Source organism: Notamacropus eugenii, chromosome 6 (genome assembly GCF_028372415.1).
Source record: "Notamacropus eugenii isolate mMacEug1 chromosome 6, mMacEug1.pri_v2, whole genome shotgun sequence".
Classification (NCBI taxonomy): Eukaryota; Metazoa; Chordata; class Mammalia; order Diprotodontia; family Macropodidae; genus Notamacropus; species Notamacropus eugenii.
The window spans coordinates 242,767,395-242,781,020 of record NC_092877.1 but is presented as its reverse complement, the minus strand read 5'-3'; the positions used below and the strand labels follow the sequence as shown (position 1 = coordinate 242,781,020).

General features: G+C 36.7%; 1 pseudogene; it reads right to left on the bottom strand.

The window, feature by feature from the left end:
- Nucleotides 1-12,831: 12,831 nt before the first annotated feature.
- Nucleotides 12,832-13,409, bottom strand: LOC140511290 (iron-sulfur cluster assembly 1 homolog, mitochondrial pseudogene; annotated as a pseudogene).
- Nucleotides 13,410-13,626: the final 217 nt, after the last annotated feature.

Genomic DNA, 13,626 nt, shown 5'->3' with positions numbered 1-13,626 from the left:
TTTGTAAATGTTCCGTGTAACGCTGAGAAAAAGGTATATTCATTTCTATTGCCATTTAATTTTCTCCAAAGATCTATCATATCTACCTTAGCCAGAGTTTTATTTACCTCCTTCACCTCTTTCTTGTTTAATTTGAGGTTAGATTTATCGAGTTCAGAGAGGGGGAGGTTGAGGTCCCCCAGTAGCATAGTTTTGCTGTCAATTTCTTCCTTCAACTCCCCCAACTCTCCTCTAAGAATTTGGATGCTATACCACTTGGAGCATACATGTTTAGTAATGATATTGCTTCATTGTCTATGGTGCCTTTTAGCAGGATATAGTTTCCATCCTTATTCCTTTGGATTAGATCTATTTCTGCTTTTGCTTTGTCTGAGATTAGGATTGCTACTCCTTCCTTTCTTACATGAGCTGAGGCACAATACATTCTGCTCCATCCTTTGACCTTTATCCTATGTGTATCCCCCCGTTTCAAACGTGTTTCTTGTAAGCAGCATATTGTTGGATTATGGCTTTTAATCCATTCTGCTATCCGTCTCCGTTTTGTGGGAGAGTTCATTCCATTCACATTCACAGTTATGATTACAATCTGTGTATTTCCCTCCATCTGCTTTCCCACCATTTGTGCTTTTAGCTCTCCCGTCTCCCTTCCCCTCCTCAATAGTACTCACTTTTCTCCCCCTCCTCCTGCAGCCTTCCCCTCCTTCTTTTAGCCCCCCCTCCCTTTTACTCCCCTTTACTCTTATTGCTTCTTCCCTCCCTTTTAGCCTACCTCCCCTTTCTTCCCCCTTCCCCTCCTACTACCTTATAGAGCTAGTTAGGATTATATGCTTAAGATTATTGTTCCCTCCTTTAAACAAATCAGATAAGAGTACCTCTCAAACAATGCTCATCTCCCTCCCCTCCTTCCCTCTACTATAGTTTTGTACTTCTTCCTGTGATGTAATTTGCCATTTTCTGGTTCCTCCTTTTCACACCTCCTATTACAATCCCTACTCATACTTAAATCATATTTTTGACACGACATCATTTACTTTATACCCGTTCCCTCTACGTATATCCCTTTTATCATAATAGCTGCACAGTTCTCAAGATTAACAGGTATCATCTTCCCTTATAGGGAGGTAAACAGTTTGCCCTAATTGAGTGGCAAGTTTTTGTTTTTGTTTTTTTCCCCTCTGTTTACCTTTTTATGATTCTCTTGAGACCTGCATTTGAAGATCAAATTGTCTATTGAGTTCTGGTGTTTTGGTCAGGAAGCTCTGGAATTCCCTTTTTTCCTTGAATGACTTTCTCCTTGCCTGAAATGTTATGCTGAACTTTGCTGGGTAGTTGGTCCTTGGTTGAAGTCCCAACTCCTTTGCCTTATGGAATATTGGGTTCCAATTCTTTCGATCTTTTAATGCAGAAGCTGCAAGGTCCTGTGTGATCCTGACTGTATGTCCTTGATATTTGAATTTTTTCTTTCTGGCTGTTTGTAGTATTTTCTCCTTCACTTGATAGCTCTGGAATTTGGCAACTATATTTCTTGGGGTTTTGAGTTTGGGATCCCTTTCGGGAGGGGAACAGTGGATTCTTTCGATGACTATTTTGCCCTCTGAGTCTAGTACTTCTGGACAGTTTTCCTTGATGATTTCCTGGAAGATATTGTCCAGACTCTTTTCTTCATCATGGGTTTCTGGCAGGCCAATAATTCTTAGATTTTCTCTCCTGGATCTATTTTCCAGGTCAGTTGTTTTTCCAATTAAATATTTTACATTTTCTTCTATCTTTTCATTCTTTAGATTTTGTTTGACTGATTCTTGTTGCCTCATTGAGTCATTAGTTTCTACTTGCCCAATTCTAATCTTCATCGTATTGTTTTCTTCAGTTAACTTTTGCATCTCCTTTTCCATCTGACCAATTTTTCCCTTTAAGGAGCTATTTTCTCCATTTAATTTTTGTACTTCTTTTTCCATTAGACCAATTTTTCCAGTTAGGTTTTGGGTTTCCTTTTCCATTTGATTAACTCTTCCTTTTAGGGAATTATTTTCTCCAGTTAACTTTTGAACTTCCTTTTCCATTTGTTCAATTTTCCTTTTCAAAGTGATGTTCTCATCAGTGAATTCTTTTTTTATAATTTTAAAATCATTGGCCAGTTTTTCTTCTATTCCCTTCTTCAGCTGTTCCAGGTAATCTAGTTGTGCTTGCGAGAAATTCATATTCCCTTCTGAAGTTTCAGATAGAAGTACAGTCTCAGCTCTGACCTCTTTGGTGTTTGTGTTTTGGTCCTTATCCCCATAGAAAAATTCTAAGGTTTTTTTTCTTTTCATCTGCTTTTTCCGATTCATGATGTTGGCTGAGTGTTGTGGCTTCTGGTTCTTTCAGTCAGAAGGTACAGAACTTTGTGTTGAGATGATGTGTGAAGAAGCTAAAAGCAGGTTTTTGTTTTTTTGTTTCCCAGGTCAACCCTGGAGTTAGCTTGTTAAGTGTGTGGGAGTGGTGGTCTGGTCACAGGAGATCTCAGCTGAACTGAGGCAAAGGCAAGGTCAGGGGATGGTGATCCCAGCTTCCCTATTGTCTTCCCTTTTCCCTTGGAGGGCTGAGGCAGGCCTAGATGCTAATGCCTGTTCCTACCCCTCCTGGGGCTCGTCTCCTAGCACTGAGCCTTGCCTGGGTCTCAGTGCGAAGTTTCTCTGCTCTGGGTCCTCTGTCCTTCCGGATCGCCTCCACCACAGTAGGAAGAATCCCCCTTTGCTATTTTTCTAGCCTCTGGTGTTATGAGACTATTTGCCCCCTTCTGCTGTTCCCGCTGATCCAGGATTTATCTGGGGAAGAATTTTATGGTTCTTTCATGGTCATCAGGGGGGAGGAGAGAGCCTTTACTGATCACTCCGCCATCCTGGCTCCCAGAATTTCAAATAGGTGACTTACCGAAGTTTAGTCTTCTGGCTGAAGGTTTCAAGGGCTTCTGCGATGATATCTGGCACTCAGTGGCTCTCACCAGCTCGGTTTGGCTGCTCTCCTGCTCCGCTGGTTTCACCCGCCACTCTGTGGCTTCTCAGGTCCCTTCAGCCCTGCTGTGCTGACCACGCTGCCCTGTGCACTGGGGCTCACCCCCGCGGAACAGACCCTTCCCACGGACCTTCCAGTCTAACCTGGGCTCCGAACCAGTCAAAGTCTGTCACCCACTGGATTCCGCACCTCCAAAGTTTTGTCAGATTCTCCTTTCAGAGATATCCAGATGAATTTGTCCAGGAGCTTAGGTGAGTTGTTGCTTTCACCCCGCCATCTTGGCTCCGCCCCCCCCAAATTGTCAAATTTATGGGCATACAATTAGACAAAGTAATTTCTAATTATTGTTTTAATTTGGTCCTCATTTGAGTTGAGTTTCCCCATTTCATTTTTGATATTGGTAATTTGTTTTTCTTCTTTCTTTTTTTAAATCAAATTGGCCAAAGATCTACCTATTTTATTGTTTTTTTTCATAAAACAAACTCCTAGTTTTATTTATTAGTTCAATATTTTCTTAATTTCAATTTTATTAATTTCTCCTTTGATTTTCATTTTTTTTAATTTGGTATTTACTTGGGAATTTTCAATTTGTTCTTTTCTTTTTCAGCTGCACAACCAGTTCATTGATCTCTTTCTCTACTTAATTCATGTAGGCACTCAAAGACATAAAACTTCCCCTAAGAATTGCTTTTGCAGCATCCCATCAAATTTGCTAAGTTGTCTCCTTATTGTCATTCTCTTGAATGAAGTTGTTGATTGTTTCTACAATTTGTTTTTTAACTCATTAATTCTTAGGATTAGATTGTTTAGTTTCCAATTAGTTTTTGGTTTGTTTCCATGGCCTTTCATTAGACATAAGTTTTACAGTATTATGATCTGAGAAGGATGCTTTGACTATCTGCCTTTTTGCACTGGATTGTGAGGTTTTTATGGCCTCATACATGGTCAGTTTTTGTACATGTGCCATGAACCACTGACAAAATGGTATATTCCTTTTTACCTCCATTCCGTTTTCTCCAGAGATCTATCATATCTACCTTTTCCAGAGTTCTATTCACCTCCTTAACTTCTTTCTTGTTTATTTCAAGTTCAGAGAGGGGGAGGTTGAGGTCCTCCACTAGTATAGTTTTGCTGTCTGTTTCTTCCTGTAGCTCCCTTAACTTCTCCTCTAAGAATTTGGATGCTATCCCACTTGGAGAATTTATGTTTAATAATGAAATTGCTTCATTGTCTATGGTGCCTTTTAGCAAGATATAGTTTCCTTCCTTATCTCTTTTGGTTAGATCTATCTCTGTTTTTGTTTTGTCTGAGATTAGGATTGCTACCCTTGCTTTTTTTTGCATCAGCTGAAGCACAGTAAATTCTGCTCCAACCTTTTATGTTTACCCTATGTATATCTCCCCATTTCAAATGTGTTTCTTGTAAAAACAATATTTTTGGATTATGGTTTTTCATTCATTCAGCTATCTGTCTCAGTTTTTTGTGAGAGTTCATCCCATTCACATTCACAGTTATGATTACTATCTGTGTTTTTCCCTCCATCCCCTTTCCCCTTGTTAATGCTTTTAGTTCTCTGTTCTCCCTTTCCTTCCACAATAGTTTTAATTTTTGACCACTGTCTCCCTCAGTCTTCTCTTCATTCTTTCAGCCCCTTTTCCCTTACTACTTCTTCCCTCCCTTTTAGCCTCCCCTCTCTTTTCTTTACCCCTTCCCCTCCTATTGCCTATAGAGCTCATTGTATTTCTATACTTACCTGAGTTTTTTGTACCCTCTGTACTGGTCTGTATGCTTGAGCTTCCTCTGCTGAGCTAGAGCATAGCAAGCTCAGCTGTCTGCGCTAGTGTCTTCTCAATTCCACTGGGGTGTTGAGGCATGCCTGGGGTCCTGGTGTTGGCAGTTCCTGGCTTCACTTCCCTGGGGTTCAGGATCTTCTCTGGGTTTGTTGAGGTGAGGATGTCTGGGACAACTCTGATCCTACTTTGGTTGTCTTAAGTCACAGCAAGAGGAACCCTCCTTAAAGATCTTTCTAGCCTCGGGCTCAGAGTCTGGTTACCCTTTCTGTTGATCCCACTTCTCCAGGGTTTCTCCCAGGGAGATATTCTCTGGGCTAGTTGAGGTCAACAAGGGGAGGGAGATAGCAATTACTGATCACTCCACCATCTTAGCTACTGGAACCAGAAGCAGGATTAAGTTTCTGAAATGTGTATAAAGGCAAGATTTCTGTACTGTAGGGTTTGTGTTTGCTGCAAGTCTCTGCTGTGCTGATTTGAAGATTCCTTTTCAAAGGGATGTAGCATTCAGAAATCTGAGTTTTGTAATTAAACTAGGAAGGGCAACTTGTGGACCTGAGACAGGGAGGTGATGTCAGATGAGACTGCTGAGGGTAGCAGTGAACCATGCACAACGTTCATAGGAAGAAGACCAACTAGAGGTGAAAATCACCGGGCAACATTTGCCAATGGTCATTCTTACAAAAACAGCTGCATTCTGTCTCATATTTTTTGTGGTTTAAAAGAAAAAAAATGTGAACTATCAAACAAGTTCCCTAACATTCATTTGATAGAAGTGTCAGTAATTAATGAGGAAGACCTTGCTTCTCGCAGGGTGAACTATTTTTTTTCAATACCCATTCAGGCAAGAAAGTGTCTGGTTATTTATCCATAATTATTTAATCTCTTACATATCCTACTGACTCAAGTAGTTCTCTGTTATGCTATTTGGACACACAAAATTTTTTTTTATCCAACTCGGCCATTTTTAAAGAGTACCATTTAGATAAAGGTGAAATGGGAATCTTAATAGAAAAAATGAGACAGTGCAACATTTCCTCCTGTTCGCCACCTCTCCCCCCCAAAAAAGAGATGAATCAACAAGTAGAATGAAAAAATTGTGACAAGTAGCCTAAGATACCAAGGGAGTTTAAGAACATAAAGATAAAAAAAGAAAGAGACAGAGAGAGAGACAGAGAGAGAGAGACAGAGCGAGACACACACACACACACACACAGAATACTCCTGATCTATATGACTAAATTTAGATTTCTTTAATCAATTCATTTAATATCCCTGTTCCAAAGTCTCTGTCTCCAGTTCAAACTTTCATTTGACAAGGTATATCCTAGAAAGAGTGTTCTTGATGTTATGAATAACATCTCTGTAGCTTTGTTTATCAATGTATCATTTTCTGTAGTTATTTAATATGACACATTTCAAACAGAAAAATAATGGTATTTTTAAACACATGTAGTGTAGAATTTTGTTATTTTTCTTCTCTTTGTTGTTGTTGTTGTTGTTTAATCTTCTTTTTTACCTGTAGAGAACCTTGAGGGGTTTGAAAGAGCCGCTTATTAAGAGTTCCCCTCCTCCAAGGGAGACTAAGAGCTGACTTGAGAAGTTAAGTGATATATTGTTCTTAGGTGCACGTCCTTGAATTGGGTGTTGAAGTTCCAGGAATCAGGGCTCCTGCTATACAGGATAACATTCCAATAAAGAGGCCTTGAGGCCTCTCTTTCTACTTATCACAATATGTTCTATATCATGCCTCAATTGCTACCCCTATGGTCTTTTACTATTTAAGCACCTTGACCCCCTAATTTATTGGCTCAGTATGTCCTAATAAACTCAGCTTGTTCAGACTGCTGTGTCCCGCCTGTCTTTTCATCCTCATTCTGTGAGTCTCGTAACCTCCCCGGACCTGCTGGACTGCGCTGGCCTCAGCATTTACCTATCAGCAATTCTCATACCTGTGTTGTTATAGTGGTTATTGTATTGGGAAGTATAATGCTAAACCCTCCATATTCTATTATCAGCTTCATTAAATGTACATCTGCCTCTATTCATTGTTTTTATTTTCCAGGTCCTCAAAATATAAACAAAATTGCTCATTACTTAAAATTATTTTTAAAATTTGTTTTTTTTTTTTTTAATTTGACCATGAATGCATTTCCTCTTAAATCAGTTCTGTGGCTTAATTACAACATCATGTTTTTGGAGGGAGAAGTTACAACAGAATGCCAAGGAAAGGAAGTGGGTGGGAAGAGAATAGAGTTGTAAAACTGCTTTTACTACTATCATGTAAATAACTTTGAACAAGTCACTGACATAACTTAAGGAACACATTTCCTCCTATGCAAAAATCTGGATGATAGACAAGAGATAATCATTTCCTCATATCTGAGATCAAATGACAAAAGAGGCACAGAGATTATGTACCCACTGTAAACTATGAAAATACCAAAGAACTCTCAGGTTATCACAAGCACAGTTAACTCTGAAAAAAATCAAAGAGGTCACAAAGGTTATCATGACCACAATTAACTCTAAAAAATAAAATAAAACAAAACAAAGAGTTAAAAGTGGACATAATTTAAAAAAAGTAAAAATAACAAGTAAAAAGCTTTCTTTAATTCATTAAGGGAGGCTGTAGCACCAACGCAATATTCACAACACTCACTCCCTCCCATTCCCTATTCTAAAAATGTTAGGCAATTGGATATAAGTTTTACATGAGCTATTCCATAAAACATATTGTCATATTAGTCACAGTTGTGAAAGAAACAGATAAAAAGAAACCAGATAAAAAGAAACAGATTAAAAAGAATTGAATAATTGAAAAGAGAATGCTTTCATGTGCATTCAGAGTCATTGGTTTGTTTTATGAATATTGATAGTATTTCTTTCCTGAGTCTTTTGTATTTGTCTCGGATCATTGTGTTGTTGAGAACATTTGTGACATTCATTGTTGAACATCATACAATGTTTCTTATTCCTTGTGCAATATTTTCCTGGTTCTGCTCATTTCACTTTATATCATTTTTTACAAGTTCTTTCAGATTTTTCTGGTCTGCCTGTTCATCGTTTCTTACTGCACTGTAGTGCTCCGTTATATTCATACAGTACAGTTTTTTCCTCCATTCCCCAGTTGACAGGCATATTTTCCCACCACAAAAAAGCTGCTATACATATTTTTTCACTTGTAGGTTTTTTCTTATTTTTTTATTATATCTTTGGAATACAGACCCAGTAGTGGTAATGCTTGAAAAGGGGGTATGCTCAGTTTTGTTGTCCTTTGGGCATAGTTGCAAATTGTTCTCCAGAAAGGTTAGATGAGTTCACAACTCCATCAACAATGTGTTAGTGCCCCAATTTATCCATATCCTCTCCAACACTTATAATTTTCCCTTTTTGTCACATTATCCAATCTGATAGGTGTGAAGTGGTACATCAGAGCTGTTTTAATTTGCATTTCTCTAATTTTCATTTTAATTTCACAAATACAATACAATTGTATTGTACACAATGAAAACTCTCTAGTCAGTCTAAAAGTGATTTAGAACACTTCTTCATATGCCTATAGATAGCTTTAATTTCTCCCTCTGAAAACTACCTATTCATATTCTTTGACCATTTCGCATTTGAGAAATAGCTTACATTCTTACAAATTTGGCATAATTCTTTATACACTTGAGAAATGAGGCCCTTATCAGAGATACTTGCTGTAAATATTGTTTCTCATCTATCTTGTTTCCTTCTAATCTTGGTTGTATTGGTTTTGTTTGTGCAAAAACTTATTAATATAATTCAAGTGATTTAATTTGCATTTTGTAAAGCTATTTCTTGTTTGGTCGTGGATTCTTCCCTTCTCCATATATCTGATAGGTGGATTATTCCTTGTTCTTCTAATTTGTTTATGGTGTCACCCTTTATGTCTAAATCATGGACACATGTTGATCTTCTCTGGTTATATCATATGAGATATTGTTCCATATCTAATTAGTGCCATATTGTTTTCATTTTCCCAGCAGTCTTTTTCAAATAGTAAGTTGTTATGCCAAAGGGAATCTTTGGGTTTGCCAAACACTAGGTTACTATTGTTGTTGTCTTGTGTACTTCATATATTCCACTGATCTCCCCATGTATTTCTTGGCCCCTACCAAATTATTTTGATGATTACTGCTTTATAATATAGTTTGAGATCTGTTACTGCTAGGCCACTTTGCCTTGTATTTCTTTTTCACTAATGCCTTTGAAATTCTTGAACTTTTGTTCCTCCAAATGAATTTTGCAGTTATTTTTCTAGCTCTGTAAAATATTTTTTGTTGCTTTGATTGTTATGGCACTGAATAAGTAAACTGACTTAAGTAGAATTTTTATTGTTGCAATACTGACTCCACCTACCCATGAGAATTGTTATTTTCTAATTGTTTAGATCTGACTTTATTTTTGTACAAATTGCTTTTTATCTGTGCTCATGTAGTTTCTGGGTTTATTTTAAGAAGTAAACTCCTAAGTATTTTATATTGTTTACAGTTATTTTAAATGGATTTCTCTTTCTATCTCTTGCTGCTAGACTTTGTTGTTCTTATAAAGCAATACTGAATATATATGTGGGTTTATCTTACATCCTGCAAATCTGTTAAAGTTGTTAATTATTTCAAGTGGTTTTATACCTGATTCTCTAGGGTTCTCTAAATATACCGTCATATCACCTGCAAAGAGTGATAGTTTTGATTACTCGCTGTTATTCTAATTCCTTCAAATTCTTTTCCTTCTCTTCTTACTATAGCTAACATTTCTAGTGCAATATTGAATAATAGGGATGATAATGGGCATCTTTGCTTCACTCCTGATCTTACTGGGAAGGCTTATAGCTTATCTTTACTACAAATAATACTTGCTGATGGTTTTAGATAGATGCTGCTTACCATTTTAAGAAATGCTGGCTTTACACCTATGCTTTCTGTAACTTTTGGCAAAAACTTTTTCAGTAATTATTGAGATAATGTTATGATTTATGTGGTTTTGTTATTAATATGATCAATTACATTCAAAGTTTTCCTAATATTGAAGCAACCCTGCATTCCTCCTATAAATCACAGTTATTCATAGTATATGATCCCTGTAGTTGCCTTACTAGTATTGCCTTCAAAATGTTTGTATTGATATCAATTTTGGAAATTAGTTTATAATTTTCTTTCTCTGTTTTAGGTGTAGGTATTAGAACCATGTTTGCATCATGAAAGGAGTTTGGTAGTACTCTTTTCCAATAGTTTATATATCATTTGAATGAATAATTCTTTAAATTTTTCCTAGGGAGTTCATGATGGCCTATTCAATTTCTTCCTCTAAGAAGGGATTGTTCCTATGATATATTTTCTGTCTGTCTGTCTCTCTGATTTTATCTCCCCCCAATTACACAGAAATAAAACAATTTTAACATTCATTTTTAAAACTATGAATTCCAAAATTTCTCCATTTGTTCCTCCCCATCCCTCAATCCCCTCCCCCACTGAGGAGGCAAACAATTTGACATAGGTTATACATATTTAGTCTTGCAAAAATGTCCATAATAGTCTTCTTGTGAGTGAAACGTAGACAAAAAACCTTACAAAAAATAAAGAAAATAAAAGCACATGTTTCAGTCTGTATTAGGACATCATCAGTTCTTTCTGTGGGGCTACACAGTATTTTTCATCATATGTCTTATGAATTTGTCTTGGATCAATGTTTGGGTAAAAATAACTAAGTCTTTCATGGTTGATCATCTTACAATATTACAGTTACTGTGCACATAGCACATTTTACTTCACATTAGATCATATAAGACTTTTCCAATTTTTCTGAGAGCATATGATTTATTCTTTGACTCACTTATTCTTTAGGATAAGATTATTTAAATGCTAATTAATTTTGATCTATCTTTCCACTGATCTTTGTTTAATATAATTTTATTGCATTATAATCTAAAAATAATTTAATATATCTGCCTTTCTCCATTAGATTTTGAGGATTTTATGCCCTAATGCATGGTAAATTTTTGTCTAAGTGTATGCTGCTGGAGCAAGGTATATTCCTATAAGTTCCCATTCTGTTTTCTCTAATGGTCTGTCATATCTTACCTTTCTAATATTCTAATCACCTCTTTAGTTTTTTTATGGTTTATTTTTTGTTGGATTTATCAAATTCTTAGAGGAGACATTTGAAGTCTCCCAACAGTATCACTTTGCTGTCTATTTCTTTCTATAATTCGCTTGACTTTACCTCTAAGAATTTGAATGCTGTATCTTTTGGTGCCTATAAGTTTAGTATTGATATTTCTTCATTGTCTAAGGTTTCTCTTAGAAAGATATAATTTCCTTCCTTATCCCTTTTAATTAGCTCTATTTTTACTTTTGCTTTGTCAAAGACCAAGATTGCTACTCCCGTTCGTGTTTTTTTTTTTTTACTTCAGCAGAAACATAATATATTCTTTACCTTTACTCTATGTGTGTCTCTCTACTTCAAGTGTGTTTGTTGTAAACAATGTATAGTAGGACTCTGTTTTTTGATTCAGGCTGCTATCCACTTGATGTGTTTTTTGGAGAATTCATCACATTTGCATTCACAATTATGATTGCTAACTTTATTTCCCTCCATCCTATATTCCCTCCAGCTTATCCTTTCTTTTTTCACCCTTTCCCTCTTAGACAGTGTTTTTCTCCTAACATACCCCCTCTGCCCCTCTCCTTTCAGTGCCCCTAACTCCCCCTTAACTTAGTCTCTTTCCCTTTTACTTTCCTATCAGGTAAGGGAGATGTCTATATTTAATTAATTGTGCATATTATTCCATCTTTGATCTAATATTGATGAGAGTGATTACTTTTTATGTCATTCCATTAAATTTACCTTATACCTGTACTTTCTGCCTATTTATACTCCTTCTAGATGTACTATGAGCTGTACGATTTTTAAGAATTTTAAGCATCATCTTTCCATGTAGGAATATAAACACTTCAGCACCATTGACTTCTTTAAGTTTTCTTTTCCCTTTTTACCTTTTTTGGCTTTTCTTGGGTCTTTATATTGGAGATCAATTTTTTTGTTGTTTAATTCCAGTCACCTCCTTATGAAAGCTTCAAATCATTCTATTTCACTGAATTACCATTTTTCCCTTTGAAGTATTATGCCTCATTTTGCTAGGTAAGTGATACTTGGTTGCAGTCCTAGTTCCTGTACTTTTCAAAATATCATGCTTTATTAACTCTGAACTTTTAATGGCACAGTTGCTAAGTTCTGTGTAATTTTGATTGTGGCTCCTTGATATTTGTATTTTTCTTCCTGGACACTTGCACTATTTTTTCTTTGACTTGAAAATACTGAAATTTGGCTACAATGTTCCTTAGAGCTTTTGTTTTGAGATCTCTTTCCTGAGGTGATTAGTGAACTCTTTCAATGACTGTTTTACCTTCTGGTTCCAGGGTATCAGAGTAATTTTCCTTGATAATATCTCCAAATATGCAGTCCAGATCCTCCTTTTTATTATGACTTTCAGATAGTTTAATGATTCTGACACTGTCTCTCCTGCTTCTATTTTCCAGGTCAATTGTTTTTCCAATGAAGTATTTTACATTTTCTTTTATTTTTCATTCTTTTGAATTTGTTTTATTGATTCTTGATGTCTCATAGAGTCATTAACTTCTACTTGTCTAGTTCTAACATATGAGTTTCTTTTCTCAGTTTTTGTGCATTTTTTTTGTGCTTTGGCTAATTCTATTTTTAGGCACCTCTTTTCTTCTTGCAAGGTGTTGACACTTTTTTCATAATTCTCTTGTATCACTCTCATTTCTCTTCCGAATTTTTCTTCTACCTCACCTACCTGACTTTAAAATTTCATTTCAATTTCTTCCAAGAGGACTCTTTTGGTTTGACATCACTTCCTATTTTTGTTTGGGCTTTGTTCTTAGCTTTACTTTGTTTGTTTGTTTGTTTTTTACATTGTTGTCCTCTTCTGATCTTTCTTGTCACCACAATAACTTTTTATGGTCAGATTACTTTTTGTTGCTGTTGGTGTTTTTTGAACATCTTTTTTTTTTTTTTTATTTTCAAAATGCATTAACTTTATTTCCCTCGTAAGGCAGCCATACATTGCAAGGCCCAGAACCTGAAAGAAACATGATTTCTTTGGAAAGCCACATGGTTGAACACGAGCATTCTTGGTACTTAATGCCAAAGTAGTCCTGAGTTTTCAAAAGTTAAAGCTTTCTCCACAGCCACAAGTTCCTTTGATGTTTGGGTTATTGAAAACAAATTCACTGGACAATTTGTCTTCTACATAGTCCATTTCTGTTCCTAAAAGTGTTAGCTGTGCTTTCTTTTCGATGAATACTCTAATTCCATCCTGTACAACTTCTTCATCAGATTCTCCTTTTGTCTTGGTGTATTCTACAGTGTAAGAAAGTCCATCACAACCTCTGGTCCGGACCCCAACTTTCATACCTATATTTTCATGTTTATCTTTAAGAAGCTGTTTTATCTTATTCACAGCTGCTGGTGTCAGGGTCAGGGCTGCCCGGGTGGGCTGCAGCTTCCTCTTGCTCACTGCCCAGACCGTGGCTCGCACTAACGAGGCGGACATCTTTCCCTGCTGGGCCTCCTCCACCCCTTCCCCTCTTTCCTTTCCAGGGAGGTGCTCCCGTGGCTCCGCGGCTCCGCAGCTCTCCATGGACACCTTGACCATCTTCTTTGGCTTTTTACCTTTCTTTTAAATTTGATCTCTACTCCCAGGGTGGAAGGGCGCTGTCACATGCTTCTTGTGCCAGGAGCTACAAGCCCTGGATGTTTACTTGTTGATGTTCTGATTTTTCCCTCAAGTCCTAGG